This window comes from Choloepus didactylus, chromosome 8 (assembly GCF_015220235.1).
Source record: "Choloepus didactylus isolate mChoDid1 chromosome 8, mChoDid1.pri, whole genome shotgun sequence".
NCBI lineage: Eukaryota > Metazoa > Chordata > Mammalia > Pilosa > Megalonychidae > Choloepus > Choloepus didactylus.
The window spans coordinates 13,863,342-13,886,031 of NC_051314.1; the positions used below are offsets into that span (position 1 = coordinate 13,863,342).

The following is a 22,690-nucleotide window of genomic DNA, read 5'->3' on the forward strand; positions in this document are numbered from 1 at the left end:
AGAACTAGGAAAGTAAACACAGGTCCATAATCTCTTAACTATAAAATTTCAAAATCCAAAAAAAATCTGCAAACCAAAAGATCTCCGCAATCCCTTTGGTGGCAAAATTTGATCTGAACTTGAGTGGCAGCAAAAGCTGACCTGAACTGACATAAGACTATTTATAGCCTATCACAGTAGTGAGAATAGTCATAGCTTTGGCTGTTAAAATATCAATGCACTGGACTATTAAGTGCTGCCCCTGACCCAGCAGGGGGATTATATAATATTTGGTAATTGCATCTTGTTAGTTTTTTAAAAATAAAAAAATTCTGAATTCTAAAATACATCTAACTGTAAGACTTATCAATAAGGGACTGTGAACCTAAATATGTATATTTTTAAATTAAAATGGCCCAATTAAAGTCCTCTAAAATACATAATTTTTTCTAAAAAATATTTCTAGAAATTCCAATTAATTAATTTTTCCTAAAACATGTAGGTATTAAAAATATTCTACTTTGAATATCTATAAAGATATGGCTGATATTATTAGTCATAATAGTTTTATACTGCACCAACCATTATTTTAAGTAGACCTCTCAATAAATGCAACATTTAAATCAGACTTTGAAAGGAAGGGGATATCAGAATGAGGTGAAGATACAAAGTTTAAAAAGCAGTGCTTTGTCAAAATGCTTTGATTTTTCCTTTTTGTGTTAAAAAAAAGAAGGCTGAGATTTTTATTGATTCAAAAAGGAACATGGATTTAAAAAGTTAATAAGCACCAATTTAAATCATTAAAAGTATCAAAATAAAAAAATAAGTTACAGAATCCAAGTAGTTACTGGATCACAAAATCAAGGAACAGAATATCTACGAATTAGGAAAATTATATAATTTGGCCCAGTTATGTACCGATTCCATTATAATATATGACTGAATGACAATAACCAAACATGCAAAACTTAAAGGTCTCTATATGAGAAAACTATAATGCCAAATTAAAGCAAGAACTAAGACATAAGACTACTAAGAACCTACAATTAATTACAGTGAAGAGTAATTTAAAGATCTCACATGCAAAACAGGGACAGAATGAACATTATTTTAATAAAGACAAATATAGCATTGTATTTTAAATCCTTGTACCTATAAGAAACAAAATTGGCTAAATATTTTTTTACTACACATTAATCCACCTCCTCCTGTCTCCACCTTCTCTCTCTCCTTCCTCCCTCTCCCAGCTTCTCCTTTTCTGATGCCCCTTCCCCATCCCAGCAACTAATAAATGCTAAAAACAACGCTGCTAAGCAGGAACTTCATTTCACAACTGGTAGGCATGAAAACAGTGAAAACCTCCTTCAATAAATGTATGGGGTGGAGAAGAACCCCAAATTGTTTTTTGCCTAAAGCCGCTCATACTCAAAGAAACTAAAGACTGAAAAATAACTCAAAACACTCCTTAAAACTTGAAGCAAAACTGGTTGTTGCTACATCCTGGAAACAAAGGATAATGTTACCTTTACATGTATTATTTACTAAATTGTGGTTTTTACTATCCCTGAAAAATACATGGTATGGAGGTTTGGAGCTATGTACCCCAAAATAACATGTCCTTAAACTTAATCCATTCCTGAGAGTTTGAATCCACTATAAGTAGGATCTTTTGATGAGGTACTTTTAAGGGGAGGCCGACCTCAGTCAGGATGGGTCTTAATCCTATTACTGGAGTCCTTTATAAACAGACTGAAATTCAGACAGAGAGAAAGCCACAGGAAGCAAGAAGCTAAAGGTCAAGGGAACCCGAGGAAGAAGGGAGAGGCCAGGAGAGGCCACCATGTGCACTGCCACGCAACAGAGGAGCAAAAGACCAAGGATCACTGGCAGCCAGCCCCAGAACGCCACAGTCTTCAGGGAGAAAGCATCACCTTAATGACGCCTTGATTTGGATTTCTTCCAGCCTGAAAACTGTGAGCTAATAAACTCCCATTGTTCAAGCCAACCCATTGTATGGTATTTGCTTGAGCAGCCAAGGAAACTAAAACACGGGGCCATCAGAAATAGTACAACAAATAGGCCAAAAGAAATACAAAAACATCACTGATATTTATGAAATCCTAAATGAATTTAAAAATGAATTTAAAAACTTCAGGGATCCTCCCGAATACCTCTTTGTTGCTCAGATGTGGCCCTCTCTCTCTAGCTAAGCCAACTTGAAAGGTGAAATCACTGCCCTCCCCCCTACATGGGATCAGACACCCAGGGGAGTGAATCTCCCTGACAACATGGAATATGACTCCCAGGGAAGAATCTAGACCCAGCTTCGTGGGATGGAGAACATCTTCTTGACAAAAAGGGGGATGTGAAAGGAAATGAAATAAGCTTCAGTGGCAGAGAGATTCCAAAAGGAGCCGAGAGGTCACTCTGGTGGGCACTCTTATGCACACTTTAGACAACCCTTTTTAGGTTCTAAAGAATTGGGGTAGCTGGTGGTGGATACCTGAAACTATCAAACTACAACCCAGAACCCATGAATCTCGAAGACAGTTGTATAAAAATGTAGCTTATGAGGGGTGACAATGGGATTGGGAAAGCCATAAGGACCACACTCCACTTTGTCTAGTTTATGGATGGATGAGTAGAAAAATGGGGGAAGGGAAAAAACAAACAAACAAAGGCAGCCAGCGTTCTTTTTTATTTTAATTGCTATTTTTCACTTTAATTATTATTCTTGTTATTTTTGTGTGTGTGGTAATGAAGGTGTCAGGGATTGATTTTGGTGATGAATGCACAACTATGTAATGGCACTGTGAACAATCAAATGTATGCTTTGTTTTGTATGACTGCATGGTATGTGACTATATCTCAATAAAATGAATTAAAAAAAAAACTTCAGGGAAAATGTGGATTGAAAATAGTCCACCTCATATACATAAATTTTTCTCCTATTGTAAACTTCCTTTTACTTAAAACGAAAAGAGAATTAGAAGAAAAAAGGAGAAAAAATAAAAGAAGACAACAAAAAAATACTAAGAAACTAGGATATCAAGTATAAAGAGCAAATCAAGTGGACAACACATAAGTAAAACAGTATCCAAATTAAAATTATGAAATTAAAAAAAAATCAAAGTATGAAAGCTAAAAATCTAAGAATTTAATCCATTAGCAATATTTTTTTGAAGTCCTTATATTTCCTAATTGAAGGTGAAGGGAGGATTTAATAGGACTATCAGGTGCTAGAAACAAAGACTGTGGAAAAAGAATTTTATCCCGTGATTAAGGTGCATAAAAGTAGTGTATATACAGTCGACTAAGTTCTTAGGCTACTTCTTGGTTAATTACATAATATATTCAGAGTCAAGGCATTTCTCTGAACCAGGTCATTCACATAATTTCTACAGAGTAAGACAAATGCATGTACATGGTCATGCTAATGAAATTCAATGTCTTAGGTAAATATATTTTAACTATAATTATGAAGGCATTGATTATAATGTACAGGTAGAAAAGATTAATTTTACACACTTTATGTCGTACAGTGTGATCTCAGTTTCCTTACACAGAAAATGAGCTAATTGACTATCAAAATTTAAAGAACTTCCATAGTTAAGAGTGCCATGTAGTGAGGAAATGTACAAAAGTATTCAGACATCAGTGAGTTTATAATCAAGCTGGAGAAAGGGTATTCACATAAAAACAATTTTAGAAAGCTTACTAAGAAGCAATTAAGTAAGGTTATAAATATAAATGAAAGAAACTAAATATATACCGGCAAACATATAGAAACATTCAATGAGATTTATTGTTTAAGATAAGTTTTATACTTATTTCAACACTGTTGCTGTCACACAAAGTATACTGCAACTCCTATTCTGCTTCCAAACAAGTCTGTAAATCACAGGAAATCAGCCTCATTACTTTGAATTCATTTTGGTCCCCAAAAGGTATTAACCAGACAAATCATTTAACCAGACCTGAAAAATCTCCTGGTTGCTCCTCTAAATCAAATCCAAACTGAAAGAATAAAGATGTTTTCCCCTACAGAAATTCCGAAGAATATCTCATCATCTGGAAGCAATTCTTAAAGGATTCCTCAGACGATTTAAGAAAAAGCAGGACTTCCACTTTCAGAAAAATGGACCAGATTCACCCTTGCACCTGAAACAACTAAAAAACTGGTCAAAATATATGCAACAATAGTTCTCAACACACTTACATCAGGCAACCAAAGACAGTGATCCCTGAAAGACTGGTAAACAAACAAGGGGGAGCCCTACAAATGCCTTAGCTTGCTGCCTGGGGAAAGTTTCCAGGCCACAGAGAAGGGAGTGGGGAGCTCAGAGATCTCCCTTACTTGAGGAGAAGGAGCTGAGATTCTGGAAGACCAAGGCAGCTAGAGTTTGCGGGGTTGTGTCCTGGAGAGGAGCAAGCTCTAGAGATGGCAGGGGTCTCCCTAGGGTAGTCATCCCAGTACTAAAACAGCACACACACGTGAAGAAATACCCTAGGCCAGGGAAATAACGACTGAAAAGGATTAAAGGAAACAATCCACTGAGCTCACACTGGGCCAGGAATAGGGCCTAATCCCACCAGCCAGAGTGGAAAACTTCATAATTCATGGGGCAACAGAAGGGTCTGCTTTCATAGTGGGGAAAATTAATCCAAAATGTTATCCCATACCCACATAACCAAGCTTAAGAGCAACACCTGAATGGATCAAACAGATTCTAACTAACTTAACCACATCATGGAACAAAGCTCAATAATACTTATAGGAATATAAAGAGTAAAATTTACAATGTTTGGCATCCATTAAAAAATTACTAGGCATGAACAATGTGTATACCAACAAATTAGATAGCTTAAATGAAATGGACAAATTCCTAGAAAGATTTAACTACTGAAACTCACTCAGGAAGAAACAGACAATCTGAAAAGACCTATAACAAGTAAAGAGATTGAATTAGTAATCAAAAACTTCCTACAAAGAAAGCCCAGGACCAGAGGGCTTCACTGGCAATTCTACAAAACATTTAAAGATAATACCAGTTCTTCACAGATTCTTCAGAAAACCCAGAAGAGGAAGAAACGCTTCTCAATTCATTGTACCTTGATATCAAAACAAGGCAAAGACATCATAAAAAAAGAAAAACTACAGACCAATATCTCTTATAAAGATAGATGCAAAAATCCTCAACAAAATGCTAGCAAATCAAATCCAGCAATATATAAAAGGGATTAAACACCATGACCAAGTGGTATTTATCCCAGGAATGCAAGACTGGTTTAATATCTGAAAATCAACTAACGTAATACACCATCCACATCGCTAAAATAAAGAACAAAAACCACATTATCACTTCAACAGACGCAGAAATAGCATTTGATGAAATGTGACATACTTTCATGATTAAAAAAAAAAAAAAAAACACTAAACGGACTACGAATTGAAGTGAACTTCCTCAACCTGATAAGACATCTACAAAATCCCACAGCTAACATCCAACTTAATGGTGAAAGACTGGATGCTCTACCCTTAAAATCAGGAATAAGATAGGACGTCTGCATCCAGACTGGAAAGAAAGAAATAAAACTACCTCTATTGCAGATGGCATGATTTTGTATACAGAAATTCTAAGGAATCTACTGAAACACTGTCAGAACTCATAAAGGAGTTCAGCAAAGTTACAGGACACAAGACAACATACAAAAATCAGTTGTACTGTACAAAACACATTAGCAACAAGCAAATTAAAAAAAATGAAACTAAGGAAGCAATTCCATTTATGAAAGCATCAAAAACAGTAAAATACTTAGGAATAAATTTAACAAAACAAATGTAAAACTTGTACTTTGCTGAAATATGGAAAGACACCTCACGTCCATGCATTAAAATTATAAGGTAGCAACACTCCCCAAATTGATCTACAGATTTCAATGTAATCCCTATCAAAATCCCAGTTTACTTATTGGCAGGAATTAACAAGCTAATCCTAAAAATCACATGGAAATTCAAGGAACCCAGAATAGCCAAAATAATCTTGAAAAAGAACAAAGTTGGGGGATTTAAACTTACTAATTTCAAAACTTACTACGAAGCTACAAAAATCAAGACAGTGAGGTATAAGGATGGACATACAGACCAACAAAACAGAATTGAGAACCCAGAATTAAACCCTTACATTATGGTCATTTGATTTTTGACAAGGGTACCAAGACAAGTGGGGAAAGAATAGTCTTTTCAACAAATGGTGCTGGAAGGACTAGATGTAAAAGAATGAAATTGGATCCTCTCCTTAAACCATACACAAAAAATTAACTCAAAATAGATCAGAGACCTAAATGTACGAGCTAAAACTATAAAATTTTTAGAAGAAAGGACAAAAAGAGAGAAGACACAAATTACCAATATCAGGAATGAGAGAGGCAACATTGCTGCGTATTGTACTGATGTTTAAAGGCTAATAAAGGAACATTATGAACAATTTTATTCCAATAAATTCAACAATGTAGATTAAATGGATAATTTCCCTAACAGACACAAACTACCAAAACTCACTGAAGAAAAATAACCTGAACAGCAACTACTAAATTTTAATTTGTAGTTAAAAACCTTCCCACAAAGAAAACAGCAGGCTAAGATGGCTTCACTGGGGAATTCTATCAAAAATACTACCAAACAAGAAATAATATCAGTTCTTCACAAAATCATCCAGAGAACAGAAACACAGGAAAAACTTCCCAACAAATTCTATAAGGTTGGCATTACACCAACACCAAAACCAGACAAAGATATTACAAGAAAATAAAACTGCAGGCCAATATTCTTCATAAACATAAATGCAAAATTCTTCAACATTTTTTTGCAAATCAAATCTAAGAATATATTAAAAAGATACTGCATCATGAGCAAGTGGAGTTTATTCCAGGAATGCAAAGTTGGCTAACGTTCAAAATTCAATCAAAATAATTCACCGTATTAATAAACTAAAAAAGAAAAACCATATGGTAATTTCAATACATGCAGAAAAAGCATTTGATAAAATTCCTGATAAAAACTCTCAAACTAGAAACAGAGAGGAAATTCTGCAACCTGATGAAGGGCAACTAGAAAAACACTGCTAACATCACACTTAATGGTATGAGACTAAATAATTTGCTCCTGAGACTATGAAAGCAAGGATGGTCCCTCACATCACTTCTATTCAGTATGATACTGGAGGTCCTAGCCAATACAGTAAGGCAAGAATTAGAACTCAAAGAGAAGAGAAGAAAAAAAAAGAAATGTCTTTATTTGCAGGTGATATCATTGTGTACGATACCAAATGATCTACAAAAATGCCACTGGAACTAATAAGTACAATTAGCAAGGTTTATTTATTTAGTTATTATAGTCACAATCATTATCAATAAAAACAAATTGTGTATCCAAACAAAGAAGGCATTACGAAAGGCTCCCAGGAAGACAAATTTAGAGAAGGCATTTTGAGAGTAAGAAGAAAAATGGATTCACATCCAGAAGTGGGGAGAATATTTTACATAAAGTTTTTATAAAGCATGGAGACAAAAAGGGAGAAAATCACAGAAAATGGGGAAAAGACTGCATGGGAGAAGGCAAAGATTCAACACTAGGGTATGACAGCTGATAGATGGAAGCAGTAAAGGGGCTTGGCTCAGGCACAGGTGTTTGGATTTCACAGAATAAGAAAGCACAAGTTGATAAAGAAGGGAAAAGGAAAGAGTATGCAGGAAATATTTTCCAGAGAGAAACTAGGGGCAGGACAACTGGCAGACAGTATTTTAATAATCCAGAGATGGCCCATAGATGACTTAGAATCATGATAGCATGGAAACCAAAATGAGAGGGTCAAAGTCCAAAGCCACAGAGAAAAAGAAGAGCTAACTAAAGGATGTGACAATGTTTCAAGATTCAGTGCTTCAGGATTTCAAGATTCAGGTTTTGGAAGGGTGGTTACCAATAATGGGACCCAAGAGAGTTCACAACTCTTCAGAGGGAGGTGAGGCAGAAGCTCCTCTCAGCTTCCAGAGTTACCTTTCTGAATGATAAACCCAAATTTGGAAAAATAGAAGGTTAAAGGAAAACGAGAAAATACACATTTTTTAATACAGTAAATAAAGGTCTGGAGAACATCTGCTTCCAAAGCAAACACGCTGCATCAGTGGTAAACTGGCTATGGCAGGTTCCAGAAGCTCAAGGTAGTGTCACAATGTGCTGAGGCAGGCGCACAAGCTGTGCAGGGCAGAAGGTCCCCTTTTAAAAGTTTTTAAACCAGCACTTTCTGGCTTGAAATAATGATGTCTTTTGCATTTTCATTCTTTTCTTTTGTTTTTGTTATTCCTACAAAGGGTCTTTTCATTAATTTTCTATGGTCTAGCAGCCATATAGTGTGGGGATGAGGGCATAAACAGATCTCCTCTCCTTATACCAATCCACAGACCCACCTGCACAGTTTAAACAGGAAGGAGTAATGATGCTCTTTTGTTTAAGAGGATTGAGCCAAACTGCCAAATAAAAACATCACAAATTTCAAACACATTGGTGTAGAACTATAAAACTCTACTATAACAAAAAGAAGTTTGACAAAGAGGAATTGGTGAAAGATTATTTTAAAATCTGTTGTCCATGGTACCTCCAAGTGGAGAGATTCTATATTTAGAATTTCCAGAGGGAGATACATCTGGGTAAAATATCTCCTTATGAAAAAAAATATTACCAACCATGTACACCATCAACGAGGTTTCCACAGGAGGAAAAATATCTAGCTCCTTGAAGGGCAGCAGTTTCATACTGGACTTTCAGCTCTCCTTCCTCCACATCAGAACCTTGTACCCAGCTGGTACTTAAGACATGTCTCATGATATATGGACTAGGGCCTCTCCAGGTTAGGAAGCATGGGCTGTTTGTACTTTTTGAGGCTCCTAGGATATTTACTTGTTTAAATGAAGACATGCTAGATAGCACAATAAAAATCTGTGATACATTTTAAATGTACACATTTGATAAATTAACACTCTCAGGAAAAAATACAATGTAACTGTACTATTCACAAGATATAGTGTTAATAAACATGTTAATCTGTCATAAACTACAGATAGTGTGATGCAGTAACTGGAACAAGTTTAAAGTTATGTGAGTATCTTCTTTCAATCCTTTGAATTTCTCTCCTTGACTCTTTATACCTAACCCATGCAAACCATTCTGCTGGGTGCCACAGAAAAAACAGTCGTGTAAACTTGTTTCAAGCTCCAAATGTGGGCATCCAAGATGAGAACCCATGACCTCTCCCTTTTCTCTTGTTCCTCCTTCTAATGCTTATCACTCCACCTATGTCCACGGAAGGAATCTGGTGGCCTGGGCCCATCAATTACCTGTCCCCTTGTCCCATTCAATTTTTCCTTCTCCACTGTGTCCTTCCCGTACACCTTTAAATAGATCTTCTTTCTTACCTTAAGATGTCGTTGCTTCTCAACCCCATCCAGCTTCTGTTTTTCTCTTTCCTTTCGTTTCCAAACATCTTGAAATAAGCTATACTCACTCCACCATTCCCCCTTCCTTCCATTACTTCCTAACCTCTTGTATTCTGGGTCAATAAGTGGATGTAGAGAATTTTTAGCCATATGACATTATGATAGGTCAATCAGCATCCTCTGATCAGTACTACCAGAGCTTAGTCACCTCCTCCCGTTGTGAAAGATATAAGCTCAGAATATGAAAGCTGAGAAACACTGGTGAGCCAACCAAAGTACAGACGTCCCACAACTGTAATTAAAAATAACTTAACAATAAAAGAATGGAAAATGGCAACAGATGGGGTAGATTGGGGTAAAAGAGAAACAGCTTTAGAGAAATAGGGCAGAAGAGGAGGAATGGAAGAGGACAGGAAAGAAAAGAGCTGGCTGATGAAATGAAAAGGAAGTTAAATGAAGGAAAATGGGCTAGATTTCCATTCAATTAATCTTCCTTTCTTTAATTTTGGTTGAGAATCCAATTAGACTAAAGCTAGCTCAGTGCACTACTCAGAGTCTTAAAGACATGTAAAGACCTTCAAGCAGTAGAATCCATCTTTCCCAGTACATGCACCCAGAGGTCCTTCTGGGTAATCCTTTCTCACTTCATCCCTTTCACTGGTCCACTTGAGAAGGCATAGACACGTGACTCAGGTGATTAAGAGGTCACTTCCTTTACTCTCTGCTCAAACAGGTAAGTTTAAATGAATTACCACTTTCTTATTCCACTTGAAATCATTTGCATGGAATGGGTAAGATTCTCAAGTAAGTATATTAAGAAGAAGTAACAAGCAGCATTCTGGTTTATGATTATGATTATCATCTTTAAATAGAGGTTTATAATATCCTTTCTGAATTAAAATATACTGAATCAGATCATTATATCTAAGGTCATTTTCAATTCTAACATTCAGTGTAGTCCATAGTCTGACATGTCGCAGTTAACCTGTAAATCAGCTGTTGACCCTGAACCCCCACATCAGCTTCTCCATATACTAAACATGCTCCTTCATGCCTGCACAGGCTGTTCCCTCTGCTGGAAATGCCCTTTTCCTCCACGGCTTTGTGTTGGTGTCTCTTTCCCTGGGAAGGTTTTCTTGACCTCTCCCAGTTGGGTTGATGACTCTCCTTTTCACCCTCTGCCCCATACCTTTAATTGTGTATTATACCACTTATTACGCCAAATGGCACTCACCTGTCTACACATCTGCCTCATCCACTTGGCTGTGTACACACCTTGGGAGCAAAGATTTTCTCTTATCAGCCCATCCTTATAGTCCTAGTTTCTAGCAGAGCATTCAGCACCCAGTATGCACTCAAATGCTTGGTGAAATTAGTCTCTCACATTTAACAAAATTTTTAAAAGAATAAACATTCTGATCATTTCTACAAACAGTATTAAAAGGATACTCATTAAATTCTATGATGATTATATAAATTTTCAGATAAATTTAAAATTTTAATTACAATATTCTTTTTATATTCTTAAAATGTTTACCTATTACAAGCAAAAATTTAGAAAATAGGAAAAAAGGGAAGTCCCTCCCAACCCCTACATATTTACTGAATACCATTAGAATAACTAGTTGTTTTTTTAATTCCTATCTTTCTGTCCTAACTTCCTTTGAAAGACATTGAGGACCTATTATGTACAACTCACAGTGCTAGCTACCAGTGATATGTAAGTGAACAATACAGACAAGTCTTCTTATTCATGTAGCTATGTCCTAACAAGGGAAACATAGTACACAAATCAAATGATTATTTAATTATAACTGTTAATGCTCTGAATGTTTAACAAGACAAATCTCCTAACCTGGGGTCAGGGGTGATCAGGAAATCACTTTAAAAAGTGATACATAAACTGAGCTCTGAGGAGTGAAGTACAACAACTAAGATGGGTGTGGTGGGTTTTCCAGACCATGGAAAAGCACATGCATATTTGGGGAGGAAGGAATATGGATTCCAGGAACTAGAAGAGGGTCAGTGTGGTGAAAGTACAGGTAGCAAAGGGGAAAATGGCAGGAAACGAGCCCACGGAGGCCCTGACCCACACAGGGTCTTCACTGGGCATTCCATGAACAAGACAGAGTATTATTCTCATGGTGTTCCCATTTCAGAGGGGGTGGGAGTGACAGGGCCTTTGGGCCTCATTAACAGTTTTAAGAAGGGAGAAATGTCATCAGATTTACACTTGTTTTTTAAGTAAATGTTTCAATGCAGTATAACACATACAGGACAGACATGCGGTTTTAAAAGATTATTATGGTTGCAGTTTCAACAACTCTCCGAGGCAGAGAATTCCCTACTTGTAAAAGAAAAAACCGAGGCTCTGCAAAGCTAAGTACTTTATTTGGGGTTATTTATTAAGCAAATATGTGTCTACAATATGTAAAGCATAGTACAGTGCAGGCTCAGGGATACAGAGATGAAGACAACACAGACTTGCTCTTTAAGAAGCCCACAATCTAATAGGACAGACAGATCCAGAAACATGATGTAGTACAGTCCATACTCAAAAGAAGTAAAGTGTAAAGGAGTAGAAAGGAATGAAATCTTTCTAGGAAGATTAATCACTCCACCTCTGTGTTAAGGTAGCATTTTTATCATACTAGTATAGTGCTTGAATTCTCAATCATTCCCTTGCTTAGAACATAGTAAGTGCTCAAGCAAATATCTACAATAAAAATAAACCCAGGACTTCTGACCACTTCCGACTTTTGAATTAGAGTTCAGTGTCTTTCTAATAGCAAACTTGGGCTATCTCTTTGGAACTATTTTGGAATTCTTCTTTGGAAACTGCTTTCAGAGACACTTTACAAACCACACAAATGTACACAAATAAGTCTCATTATGTTAAAGTCAAACCTAATTTCACCCAGACTGAAATCCCACTATCCTATCTCAACATTTTTTAGAAGCAAATCTACATTCAGAGGATGAGAAACCGCTCCTTATGATAATCAAGAAAACCTGCCATGTACTCCATAATTCAAAGTCTCTGTCCTCAAAGGGCTTATATTTTAGTTTCTAACTGGAAAGAGAAAACATACCACACAAAAAGACTAAAACAAAATACAGGGTAGCATTTGTTCATTCACTGAACATATTTATAGAGCACCTACTACAGGCCCGGTCAGGAACTCACAATCTTACTGGGGACGCTGACAATAAATGACCCAAGACAATCTGAGCTGTCAGCTGGCACACAGCTGAGATATACAGCCAGTGTACGGCCAGCATTAGTTCCAATTCTTCAGGCACCCAATTCCATTAGTTGTTAAATAATATAAAAATTACCTTTGATTACAATATAAATTGACAAATATTATAATTGACATATGAAATATCAATGCTACCAAAAAAATTAATGTTAGAAGGGTTTACAGGAGATGGTAACAATTAAATTCGGGATGATCTTGTCTTGGGGGTCTCCTGAGTTTCTGCAAGAAGTGAGCGTATCTGGATAAGGAAGCTGGTTTTAGGTGAGGTGAACAGAGTCATCAAAAGGCCAATAGCTGGAATCACCCAAGTTTGGCCCCTCAACTATGTTGAGGACGCAATTCAGAGCAGTACTGTCCAACATGGTTGCCACTAGCCACATGAGGCTACTGCGCACTTGAAATGTGGTTAATCTGAATTAAGATGCATGTAAGCATAAAATATTCACCAGATTTCAAAGGCTTAATGTGAAAAAGAGCATGTAAAATATATCATTAGTAATTTTTTATACTGAATACATATTTAAATAAAATTTTTTTGGATATAGTGAATTAAATAAAATGTTTTTAAAATGAACTTCAACCCTTTCTATTTTTTTAATGTGGCTATTAGAAAATTTTTGTGGCTTACATTCTATTTCTATTAGACACTGCTAGTCCAGAGAGCTTTAAATAACAGGCTAAAGAGTTTAAACCCTCTGGGCAGTGAAGCACCATGGAAGGTTTTCAAACTTAACTGCATGTGGTAGACTTGGGAGCAGGCAGGAGACATAAACAAAGCAGTGTTTCAGGAAGCTTAGTGTGGGGGCAATATGTAGGGGTGAGACATAAGAGGCAGTTATTTCAAGGTCAAAAGGCTGGCAAATGTCAAAGGGCAAGCAGGCTCAGCAGGAAAGTATAAAGGTCTTCAGAAGCCTCATGCTGGGTGGGGAGCCGGTAGAAATCAAAGTTGGGACGAGGGCAGAATAACACAGCTGCAGGCACTGACCCCAGCCTGGAAAACCAAGGTGCAATGCTCAGTCATGGTATAGATCTTGTCTGGCTTGGTGGTACGGGCTTTCAAGCACAGTTACAATTCAGGAGAATAGCATCCATGTTGTCTTCAGCAATTTCAGACCTACTTCTATGGGGTAAGACCTCCAATGGTGGGATCAAGTCCGAAAGCAAACAGGCCGAAGGTTAGGCAAGGCTACCAGAAACTACAAGGTAGGGAATAAAAGCAAGAGCCCAGACTCACAACACAGCCAAGGAATATTTACCGTGAGTCAGCTGTATGCCAAACACTTAGCTAGGCTCCAGAGATATGGTGAGCAAAAGAGACATGGTCCCTGCCCATGGGGAGACAGATATTAAACAAACAAATTTTAAAAAATCACAAATTGTGGTGAGAGTTACTGAAAAAGAAAAGGAGCTCTGAGAGACCTAATTGAGAGTGTGAGGCGGACAGGATGAGGCCTCTCTAAGGAAGTGACAATTACATGTGAACCCTGAAATGAGGTGGGTGAAGACTGTAGGAGAAGTGGGGAAAGAACAGTCCAAGCCAGAGAGGAGTGGTATGTACAAAAAGCTTAGGGCTGGAAAAGGCTTGGATAATCTGAAGAACTAAAAGATGGACTGGTTAGTTAGAATGTCAGAAAAGGTGAGTAAAAGAGGTGAGAAAAAACGATGGAAAGGCAGGCAGAGGCCAGATCATGCCGAGCCTCACAGGAAAAAAAAAAAATCCCAAACAGGTCTAAGTGCTTCGGGAGCTACTAAAGGGCTTCTCCCCAGGGAAGTTGTGCTACAACTACCACGTTCCCTCGGTCCAAAAAACCCAAGTTGGCAACAAAGTGGCAGGACCCCAGATCTGTCCCAGACAGGAGACTATTAGAAGCCCCTCCAAGTGCCTCAGGTTGCAAGCTAGGGAGAATGATGGCACCATCAAAAATATAGAAAAATCTGATGGGAAAGCTGGTTTGGGAGGCATTAGTTAGCTTTAAAAATACTAAATATGAAATAGCAAAGACTCCCAGCAGGTAAATATGGATGCTATTTCGGAGTATGAAAGAGAAGTCAGGGATGGAAATGTGGGTTAATATATATGGAGATGAGAGATAATTTAAGCCCCAAAAGTAAAGGGCATTTTCAGAGAGTAGAAAAAGAGGAAAACAAAACAAAATTAAAAAGCAGCAGCAGCTTAAGCCTCTGATCTTACCTCTGAGACAGAAGGCAGGAAAAGAATGCCCAAAAAAAGACAAAAGGGAGGACAGTAAAACATTAGAAAAAAATAACAAAAGACAGAAAATTAAGAAAAGGGTGAGTGAAAGAAACACCATGAAGAATTTTGGGGGTGCTAGAACTTTCTGTATCCTAAATGGGGTGGTGGTTGCATCAATCTATACATGTGTTAAAAATTCACAGAGGTGTGGGAAAGCAAATGAATGTCAACCACGTAGAAATTTGAAAAGGGAATGGTATTCTGGAAAAAACATAAAGCAAACTGGAGTCTATGGTCAACAGTAACATTGCAATATACCTCCATTAAATGTAACAAAGGCAATATGCCAATGCTAAATGTATATGAGAGGGGGATATAGGGGAGGAATATGGGATTCTTGGTAGCGGTGTTATTTGCTGTCCTTACAAGTATATTGTATTGTATGACATGTTATTTTTCTTTTTATCATTTTTTTCTTATTGCTAAAAAAAAAACAATTTTTCTTGTAGTAATCAGTATGTTAAAGTGCTGATTGTGGTGATACATGTACAACTTTATGATGATACCATGAACAACTGATTGTACACTGTGGATAAATGTATTGTATGTGAATATAACTCTATAAAATTTGTAGAAAAATATATATATATGAGTAAAAGTGTTGGAGAAAACATGGTGAGAGGGATGACGCCTCACCAATATGGACTAACTACAATGTGTAAATTCAGAATTGAATCTTAGAACATAGCCTAATGTGGACATAATAATTGCAACAGTCCCTAGATTTGTAAACTCTTACAGCAGTTAATTCTACCCCTGAATTGTAATGCCTATCTCTAAACTTTGAGATGCTGATCCCCTAGCGTATAACCTGATTGGTCTCTGGAACAATGCATATCTCTGAGACACCTGAAACTCAGAGCTAGAGCTCGGCAGATATGAATGTCAGTATTAGTGCATACAGCCACTGTCAAAAAAAAAAAAAAAAAAGCTGAAAAAGAGCCCAGACTTCAATTAGTGATATGAATGAAGCAGGTCTGGTTAAGACCAGGGCAAGCTAGGCCAAAGGGTAAAGGTTGAAACTAATTGTGTTTTAAAACTTCAACTTCCATATGAGACCAAGGGAATAGGTATCTATTTGGTACAGGATCTAAATTTTCTAAACAGTACAACTCTACAGTCGATTTGTTCAAACACCACAATTGCATGGAACTTTGAATAGGAAGTGAGATACGGTAGGTTAGTATAGCCTGGAGTGAAATAGTGACACATCCCAGAGTAATTTGGGCAGATAATAAAAAATATATTTACAGCCTCCCCCTCCCCAGCCCCGAGGATCTGGGGGAAGGTGCGGATGTGTTGGACATCCTCACCTGGACTGGTGTTGATGTTGTCACAAACATTGGGACTGGCGGTTTGATGTGCTGAGCCCTCGAGCATGGGACTTGCCCTTATGAAGCTCATTACCACAAAGGAGAGTCTAAACTTGTATGTAATGGTGCCTAACAGTCTCCCCGAGTACCTCTTTGTTGCTCAGATGTGGCCCTCTCTCTCTCTAACTGAGCCATCTCAACAGGTGAACTCGCTGCCCTCCCCTCTACGTGGGACCCGACTCCCAGGGGTGTCAATCTCCCTGGCAATGCAGAATATGACTCCCGGGGATGAATGTGGACCCGGCATCGTGGGACTGAGAGTATCTTCTTGACCAAAAGGGGGATGCAAAATGAGACGAAATAGTTTCAGTGGCTGAGAGATTTCAAATGGAGTCGAGAGGTCACTCTGGGGGACATTCTTATGCACTATATAGACAATACCTCTTAGGTTTTAATGTACTGGAATAGCTAGAAGTAAATACCTGAAACTACCAAACTCCAACCCAGCAGTCTGGACTCCTGAAGACAATTATATAATAATGTAGATTACAAGGGGTGACAGTGTGATTGTGAAGACCTTCTGGATCATACCCCCTTTATCTAGTATATGGATGAGTAGAAAAATGGGGATAAAAACTAAAGGACAAATGGGGTGGGATGGGGGGATGATTTGGGTGTTCTTTTTCCACTTTTATTTTTTATTCTTGTTCCGGTTCTTTCTGATGTAAGGAAAATGTTCAGAGATAGATTGTGGTGATGAATGCATAACTATGTTATCATACTGTGGACAGTGGATTGTATACCATGGATGATTGTATGGTGTGTGAATGTATTTCAATAAAACTGAATTTAATAAAAAAAATTCATAGAGGTGTACACAAAGTCCATTTACTGTATGTAATTTTTAAAATTAATTTTTTAAAAGGGGAGGGTGTTCAAAGGGATTGGCTGCTGCAGGGAGACAAAACAGGACGAAGTCTGAAAAGATGCTCTGGGAGAACCACTGGACAATTGGCAACCTTAGAGAAAGTGTCAGTGGAGGCGTGCAGTTGGGAGCCAGACTGCCAAGGTTTAAATAACTGAGTAGTGAAGGAAAGGACTCAATCAGGATTATTGTCCTCTTTTAGAACTCTGGAAGTGAAAAGAAGAACAGAATGGCACAGTAGCTGAAGCAGATAAGTAGAATTGAGAGATCTAGACAACTGGGAAAATTTCTCAAGATGCCATGAGTTGCTCCATTTAAGTATGCTTCCAGAACATGTGTTCTGCAACTATTTACTTTCTTATTGTCCCATTAAACAAAAACTGTGTGATTCAACGACTAAAATGTACCTTAAGTCATTAAATTTTAAACTTTGCCCCTTAGTTAACAAACATCTACTGTGCCCCCACCATGTCCCAAGCACTGTGCTAGATGCAAAGACAGACATCTGGTCCCTGGAAGAGTGTGCAGGATTTACCACAACAGCAAGCTACTGGAGCAGAGATCTGCACAAAGGGCTATGAAAGCCTTGGCGTATGAACTAAAATGCAGTTTTATTTATCTTTATAAAAATCAAACAGAAAATAAAAACAAAGCTTAGGTTTATTTTTTAAATTGCTCTTAATTTCTAAACACCAAGAACAAACTTAATTTAGCATTACATTCTTAAATTAGGTACGGGCAACCTAATCTTGGAGGCATTCCCCTTTTCTATTCCTCTTTTCAGTTTCCTTTCTTCCTCACTATAATTTAGGAGGCAAAATGGAACAAGCAGGAGCTTTGAAACCAGTTGGACTTGAGTCTAAACCCAAGCCCTTGAACGTCCTGGCTGCGTTGCTCTGGACACAGCTCTTTGAAACTCTTTTTCTCACCCATAAAACAGTAAAGGCATCTATCCCCACAGGCTTGAGTTGAAAATTAGGAAAAAAAAAATCTCCTACCTACAGGGATACCACACGCTGTATAAGCGCAAGACAGCATGCTGAAAGTTCTGCTCTTTAACAGGCATTTAAGAAGATAAACCTAGTTTCAAACCAAGATCACTGATCCTTCTCCAAATCAATAGGCAAATTATCATCTGGTTGAAATTTCCCACAAGGAGGAAAATAGCCTCTACTCTTAAACTTTTACACAATGCAAAGGTGTAAACTAAACTCTCCAATTCTATATGCTTAACTGTTGGGAGGGGCACTAATGATGTTTTATTCACCAACTCTGGTTTTTTTATTTACTAACCACGAAGAAATATCTCTGGCCAACTTTCTGTTGCATAATTTTGCTTATATTGTAATACAAGTAACCAACTTGAAATTAACTCTACTCCCTCGCTCAATCTCTCGCACAGATACTAAAAAGCAATAAAATGACAAGGAAAAGCAAAGGGCCTGAAAAGTCCCAGGCTAACAACCAATGCCCAAAGAATTAAGATCCTTAGGGCGCCTGAGAAGAGCCTACTCTTTCTGGGTAAGCGTCGTCAGCCACTACAGTGCACTGAACTGAATCGGATATTCAGCCACTAAGGGGTTGAAACTAGTGGGCACCGGACCAGGGGAGGCAAAAAACCCTCCCCGGGGCCGTTCTCTTGCGGTTACTCCTCCAGACCCACGTTTCCTAGTCGAAAGTCTGAAGAGCCTCCTGAGTGCGCGGCCACAAAGGCAGGGCTCCAGGGGATACGGGTGGTGGGACCCTCAGCCCTGGGATAAGTAGCGGAATGCAAACGCTCCTCCATCAGGGCCAGGTCCTCCCTCCACGCTGAGCAGGGACAAGGAGACTCGGAGGCCCGACCTCCCAGCGGCCGCCCGGGATTCCCTCCCCAGCGACGGGAAGCGAACTTGACTCTGCCGGCCCACCCGGAAACCCTCCCCCAGCTCACACCTGCCGGCGCGTGACGTCCCGCGCCACGGGCGCGCGCGCGCCGCCGCCCGCACTCCGGCCATTCCGGGCGCCCTCGCCTCGTCCTCCCCGCCCCCCGCCCCGCCCCTACGGCAGCGCAAGATCTTGGCGCGCGCCCCTCTCCTCAAACCCACCAGAGGGCCGCCCCCACCCCCCCGGGCGCGCGCTCAAGGCCCTCACCGCGCGAGCCGCCGGGCCCCGCGCGTGCGCGCGCTCAGTCGCGGGGACACGCACACGCCGTGCCTCAGCTTGACATCCCGATCCGCGCCGCGCGCTCCCGCGGGCGTCCTCGCCCACCCGCGGCGGCCCAGCTCCGACCGGCGCGGTGCGCGGGGGAGGGGCGGACGGCACTGGCCGTCGGTCTCCACTCACCGCTGAGCCGCTGTCGGCTCCGAGTGCGCGGCGTTCCGCTCTGAGGCGATGCGATGCGCGCGGTCCCCGCTTCTCTGCAGGCTACGGAGGCGACGTTGTGAGGCGAATGAGGGGTGCCGGGGGTCAGTCCCTCCCGCCTCACTTCCCAGAAACACGGGGACCCCAGAAACTAAAAACAAAATAAACAAACTTTCCCCTCCGCCTCCCTCCCCCCAAACCACAACACAAACACAGGGGGCCCGCCCAGAGACCCACTCTATTGGCCGCAGGGAGGATGCTTCCAATTCTCACTGGCTGGCTTTTGTGCCCGTCAAGCTGCTGTCCCACCCCTCCAATTCCTCGCCGCTGCCGTCGCCCCTCATTGGTTAAATGCTTCCCGTTTGACGAGCTGGATTGGCTGAGCTACCTGCGCCAATCATTCGGGGCCACACCCCGTCGACATCCCAGAGGCTCCTTCCTCGGTGGCGGACGCAGCGAGGCGAAGGAGAAACTAGAGCATGATGGCGGCCGAGCTCGCTTGGCGCAACCATCGTCTTTCGTTTACTATTATTATAATTTATTAACGCATTCGTGCCTTGCCCTCGTGCTGTTCGTCCCAAGCTCCTCTGTTCATCCAGTACTGACTAATAACGGAATCTATAGGTGCCGGCTCCTTGATTTATCCCTTCAGAAGAGAGGAGTGTGGGCTGTTGTGTGCATCATTGGACTGGCAAGATGTCACTCCCACATCAACTCTTCAAACTATTGGTGGACAAGCAAGAAAGCCCGTCCGACAGCAAGGGCTTATACCATTGGTTTTGACTCCGCTGAGTCTTTTCCTAGCACCTTATTGGGCAAACAGGTGCGTCAGTCAGCTGTAGACTCGCTGTGCTAAGGTTAATTGTTTGCTAGGGAATTTGGATCGGCTCTGGTTATTTGGCAAGAAATTGATGTGAATAGAGACTGCCATTTATTGCGTGCCTCCTCTGTGCCGAGTATTGTGCTGAGTTCTTTACAGATTATCTCGTTAAGTCTGTGAGTTTGACATTACCTACATTTTACAGGTAGGAAACTGAGGCTCAAAAGACAATTCAGGGTCACCCAGAGAGAAAGTAGTTGGGGGACCAGGTATTTGGTCCTAGGTCTGTCCAACTCCAGAGTCTGCCCTCTTTTCTCTGTGCTTTAGTTTCTCCCCTTTTTGTTCAGAATCCTACTTGTCAGCCAACCCAACACCCTAAAAACATTTAGTGACATTGTTGGGGACCAAATACAGAGACGTTGTCATGGCTTCCATTGCATCCTCCTCCCAGCCCCCAGCCATTCCCACCCTAAATTAAATAACCCTAGCATTTCCTAACCAGAAGCCCATCTACATCTATGTTCATTTTCTCTGCTTTATAAATGGACATTTCTACTATCTTTGTGTGTCAAGGTCTCCCCTCCTTGGCCCCTGCCCACTCATCTCCATCTCAGTCTTTGGAGAGAGTTCTCAAGAGCCGGAAACACAGAGGAATAGAGTGGAAAAGAGATAAAGAACAGATCGCTTTAGAAATAAATAATTTATTGCATGCAAATGGAACAGCCCTTCAGCTCCTGGAAACCTTCCAGGGTAGCCCCTGATGCCAAGCAAGACATGTGCTCCTGGCTCGCAGCCATTGGGTTCTTGCTCTGTGGCAGCTTTCAGTGAAGTAAATCTGACATTCTAGCCAGGGGAGGGCAAGGATGCTTAAGACCCACTGCCAGAGAGCCAGCCCCAAGCCTCTGGGACCGAAATGATCTCCAGGAGCACCGGGCTGGACTCCAGCCCGCATTCCGCCTCGGGTAATTAACAACCATCCCAAATCCCCATCCCTTGTAGCTTCAGTGCGATCATCGCCCTCGGTTCATTTCCTGATCCAAGCTGTTGTGTAACCTCGTTGGCACTGCTTTAATAAGAAAACAACCACTGTAACAGCGTAATAATGCTCAACACTTAGAGCTTTCAGCAGAGGAAGACAAGGCATTTCACAAACATCAATTAAGTTTAAATGGCAGGTATTCGTCGGGCAACTGCCAGCAAAAAAAAAGATCAGACAAGTTCTAATAAAGCCCCTGAGAACCTGGATTCTTACAGCTCCATGCAGACACCTCACACCAGCATTCTCATATGGTGATTCTGAACCAGTAAACACACTGACAAAAATGTTCAAGGTCCAAAGCCTTCCTTATCTCCATAGTTTGTTGCTTGTATCTCTGTTTTAACCCTTAATCTAGTGCTTGGTTTTATGTTTAATTGTTGGACACATCTGTCTTCCCAACTCAATTATAAGTTCCTTGAAACAGCTGGTGCTGTTTTCATCCTTGTATCCCTTACAGCACTCTGATCACAAATAAATAATCATCCAGTAAATATTTATTGAGCATGTCAGGCACTCTCCTATGGTGCAAGGGCTACACTGATGAATAGAATACCTTCTCTGCCTTCTGGGACCTCATCTCTAGTGGGGGAGACCAACAGGTAAACAGATAATCACCTTGAGTAATAGGATAAGGTGCCTTGGAAGGAGAAAGGGACTCAATCTTGGAGGGACAAGAATGGCTTCCCAGAGGAAGTTGCATCTCCACAGAGAACCAATTGTGGTTAGTTAGGCAAGAGGCTGGTGATATGAAGGTGACTGGCAACATTTGCTCCCTGGGGTAGGGAGCAGGACAAGCATAGCCAGGAGTTGTAAAAGTCTAGTCTTCCTAGAATCTTCATCTCTGAGATGCCTTCAGCTCTCTCTCCATTCCACCTCATGGTGCTGTCCCTTCCTGGGAAAAAGCAGGAAGCTTAAAACCCTGTCATGTTTGCCCACTTGAGAATAGGGAAAATAAGTTCCAAATAACATTTCTGTTTTTATGGTCATAAAAGTAACATTGAGTAAAAATTTCAGATAATACAGAGAGTTATAAAAGGCTCCCAATAATCCCACTACTAGAGCCAACCACTGTTAAGGAGAACTTCTTCCCAGAATCTCATGAAGAGACTCACATGTGGATTTCTCCTTCCAAAGAACAGTGGGCTATGGTTCAGGGCCTTCTCTGGGCTCAGAGCCCTCAACGTTCAGAGTCACAGCTTTGGATGGCTCCTGTCCTCCCTTCCCACATTTACTGGAAGGAAGCCAATAAATTAATCAACTATTTC

The 22,690-nt window shown here is 40.1% G+C and overlaps 1 protein-coding gene across 3 annotated transcripts in view; it reads right to left on the reverse strand.

Annotated features, from left to right (window-relative positions):
- Nucleotides 1–19,745, reverse strand: part of TNRC6B (trinucleotide repeat containing adaptor 6B) — a 315,110-nt gene extending 295,365 nt beyond the window's left edge. For all 3 annotated transcript variants that reach the window (XM_037846115.1, XM_037846118.1, XM_037846116.1), the window contains exon 1: nt 19,549–19,745. The gene's annotated coding sequence lies outside the window, so the exon portion shown is untranslated. The remainder of the gene's footprint in view (nt 1–19,548) is intronic.
- Between the last annotated feature and the right edge of the window lie 2,945 nt (nt 19,746–22,690).